The 4023-nt window shown below is 43.0% G+C and overlaps 1 pseudogene; it reads left to right on the top strand.

The window, feature by feature from the left end:
* Nucleotides 1-777: 777 nt before the first annotated feature.
* Nucleotides 778-3049, top strand: LOC147882063 (SNW/SKI-interacting protein A pseudogene; annotated as a pseudogene).
* The last annotated feature ends 974 nt before the right edge of the window (nucleotides 3050-4023 follow it).

Here is a 4023-nt window from a genome sequence, read left to right as displayed (position 1 = left end):
AACTTCCATGAACCTCATAGTATGCTCACAAAGAAAAAACATAGACGCACAAGAAATTAATCCCCTCAAAATGTACAACCACTCAAAATATGATAACTCAAGCTCCATGAAGCAGATTCCTTGCAAACCTAAATCAAAGAGAAGGAGAGGTCTACACAATGACACATGAAGAAAGTGCTGTTACTTCTTATGGGCAACATTGCTATTTTTCCATGGAAGGGGAAGTGAGACATTTGCACACAAAGTCTTGGGCCTTTAGTGACCCCTGATAATGGTAGTCAAGAGACTCCCTTTCAGTTACACTTTCACGAAGGGATGTTGGAGAAGATTGGATCTCATAGCTAGTCTGAGAGAGAGAAACCAATCTTCGAAACTTGTTGGCCTCTCCCCTAAAAGTTTTAGTCATAATTAAATGGGCTCTCAGTGATTGCAGTCTCGAGGTGAAATCATGAAAATCCAAGGGCACCAATCGTCCACATTACTTAAGGACAGGCCATCTTTTCTAGGATGGTCATGTAATGAAGGAGCTAGATGACAAGTTTTGGGTGATCCATGATATTATAAACACAGCTTGCAATGAATGAGGCTTGCAACAAGGAGTAAGATAATTAAGGTAAGGCGTTCATGTGAGTATGTTTAATAGCACAAAGTAAGAAACAACGAATAGCAATTGCCAGGGCAATGCTAAAAAATCCCCCTATTCTTCTCTTGGATGAAGCCACAAGTGCTTTAGATGCAGAGTCTGAAAAGAATATTTAGGAGGCCCTCGTTCGAATCATGGTGGGACGAACTACTGTGGTTGTAGCCCATCGTTTATCAACTATTCAGAATGCGGATTTGATTGCTGTTATCCAGGAAGGCAAAGTCACAGAATTTGGGAGACACCAAGAATTGGTGGCAGAAGGTGGAGTATATGCCAATCTCATAAAAATTCAAGACGAAAGTACAAGACCGACTCAAGAGGGTGCAGCAATTAGGCATCATACCAGGTAAGAAGGCACTAAATATATTTTTTTAAATAACAGCTCCTCTTTTTAACACTATCATGAGGTGCCACACTATCATGAGGTGCCCAAAGGTTGAGCTTACATGCATCTATGGAGAGCTTGCATGCTAGTGTGGAAGAGTGAAGCTAAAGTACAAGGACTAAGCTAGAGACGCTAAGGTTTGCATATGAGTGTAGAGGATTGAAGGTCACTTCACTTTGCATGATGGCTACTAATCTAGTTGATCAAATGGAAAATATGATTATAATTAGTCTCCCTCCCTGGCCCCCCCCCCCCCCCTCTCTCTCTCTCTATCTCTCTCTCAAATGATGATTAAAATGTAAATGCGATTCAAATAGTCATTCACCACGCTCACCTTGAAATGAAAGCTCTATTTAAAGCTTTAACCTCATGTAGATTTAAATAGTCATTCACCTAGATTTAAATAGAGCTTTACGCCCAAGGTGTGAGACTAATTATAATTATATTTTCCATTTGAAATCCTTCTCTCGGGCTTAGATTTCTTTCCCTGCGCAGGGATTCGGGTGTGCCACTCAGCTCCTCAGTCATCTCCCCACTCCCAAGCAGAACAGCACCCTCCTTATGGCAAGCGCGCTGGCTTCATCCCCCGTCGAGTCCAGGATTTCGGAGATGGGGGGGCATTTCCAGAGATCCATGCCCTCAATGTGGGAAGGAAAGAGGAGAAAGCTGATCGGAAGATCCTCCCCACAAGTGTGGATGCACAGGGAAACATTGCTTTTGATACCATCGTCAAGCTGCCTGAGAATGCGTCGAAGACCGTCTTCTCGCAGCATCGTGACCTCGTGCCCAAGCTCCCTAATGAAGTCGAAGAAAAGGCCAGGGAGGAAGAAATTCTGGAAACCACTCTTAGAACTAAGGAAGAAATCGTGAACGTAAGGGTCAGTGCGCAACCGAAGAACGTGCCTTCTCAATCTTCGGCCCCCTCCTACGTCAAGTATACTCCTTCGCAGGATTCTGCGGCTTTTAATTCTGGAGCCAAAGAAAGAGTTATTCGTATGGTGGAGATGCCAAAGGACCCTCTTGAACCCCCAAAATTCAAACGTCCTAAAGCATCCGGCTCACCACCTGTTCCTATCATGCATTCACCGCCCCGACCTGTGACTGTCAAAGATCAACAGGATTGGAAGATACCTCCTTGTATCTCGAACTGGAAAAATCCCAAGGGTTATACGATTCCTCTGGACAAGCGGCTGGCGGCAGATGGTAGAGGGCTTCAGAATGTCCAAATCAATGATAATTTTGCAAAACAGTCTCTTTATGTTGCCGAGCAGAAAGCCAGAGAAGAAGTGGAAATGCGGTCGAAAATCCGAAAAGAGGTAATGATTAAGGAAAAAGAGAAGAAAGAGCAAGAACTACGCATGCTTGCTCAGAGAGCTAGATTGGAAAGAGCAGGAGGAGGTGCAACGGGGCCAGAACGTATTGCAGCCGGTGGCGGGGTCGAATTACGTACGCCAGCTACTGGAAAGTCGGACGACTTGGATAGGGTGATTGCCAAGGACGAAAGAGCAAGGGAAACAAAAGAAGAAAGGGAAGAGCGCCTCAAGAGAGAAGCTCTTCGAGAGGAGCGGAGGAGGGAGAGAAAGAGGGAGCATAGGTTGGAAGCTAAGGAAGGTCACACAGGGAAGAAAAGCAAAGTCACAAGGGACAGGGACAGAGATGTTAGTGAGAAAGTCGGACTTGGCATGGCTAATATTGGAACAGCTGGAGCAGGAGAGAGGCTTTTCAACCAAGAGCAAGGGATGCAATCTGGTTTTGCAACCGATCATACCTATAATGTATATAACAAGGGCCTCTTCACCTCCCAGTCTCCTCTCACAAGCTTGTACCGTCCTAAGAAGGATGCTGACATTGATATCTATGGTGGAGCTGATGAACAAATGGAAAAGGTGCTTAAGACTGATCGTTTCAGGCCTTATAAAGGATTTGCTGGAGCAACAGAGCGAGCTGGTTCGTGAGATAGGCCTGTCGAATTTGATAAGGATGAGAATGTAATCTCAGAGCAAGTGCTGGATCTGCCATGAAATAAAGCTATGAGAGTTGAGTTTGAAAGGGGAAGGTAGTCTTCACAGCAGGTAATTGGTGGTGACTCCCCCCCCCTCCCCTTCCCAAAAGGTCTGAGGGTTTTTTTAATTTAAACAATAAATAACTTTTCAAATTTTAAATGATTAAAAGAGTGTTTCGGACTATAATCGTGCTTTGGACTTTATACACTACAGATTGTAGACATTCGATGTTGTTAGTAGCATCAACTTTATATCAATTGTTCTTAGTCTTGACTATCTTTTGCTGTCGTCTGTTCATGAGATCTTCTGAAAGAGTCATTTGATGATTCAGGTTGTATCAAGTGCTTTTCCACTTGAGATTTTGAGTGCAGCTACTTGTGTTTACTATGATTAGTCTGAATCTTTAAAGTTCAACAACAAAAAGTCTAAATTTGTATGATTGGACTTGTTCTAGTCTTACAAAGGTATATGAATCTTTAAAGTTCACACAATTCTTGTGTTGGTCTTTCAAAGTTGCGGTGAAAAATAGTCGTTTCCGTTTCAAATTTGGCACGCTACTTTAGCTGCCTGACGATAACCAAGATATTGCGAACCATGAAACTCCACAAGGAGTAGTTGGTGCCATCCAACTTATCCTCCTGTGTGAGAACCCCGAACACCTCATTTGAGTTATTTTGTGCCATTTTTGCCAAATAAACTCAAAAATACAGCAAACTGAACAAGTAAAATCCCTTCCTCGGATGTAAGATGCACAAGTAAAATCTGCAAAGAAAAATATGCCCACAGTGACAAATACTATCACAACCTGTCAAAGGCTCAAAATGCACCACAATGCTTTGCTCAATGCCCAAAAATCTACAAATAGAATCTACAAAAGGTGGCAAAAGTTTGCAATTTGACTCATACCGAGTCCAGAACTGTTTGCAGACTTCCAAAATGCCCTTTTACCTGCAAAATTGCAACTCAAATGCAAAAGCCTCAATTTCTTGTGG

The sequence above is a fragment of the Dipteris shenzhenensis genome, chromosome 30 (genome assembly GCF_047967505.1).
Source record: "Dipteris shenzhenensis isolate YYH24624 ecotype China chromosome 30, Dip_SZ_1.0, whole genome shotgun sequence".
NCBI lineage: Eukaryota > Viridiplantae > Streptophyta > Polypodiopsida > Gleicheniales > Dipteridaceae > Dipteris > Dipteris shenzhenensis.
Note: the sequence above shows the minus strand (reverse complement) of the source record. Positions and strands in the feature narration are given on the sequence as shown.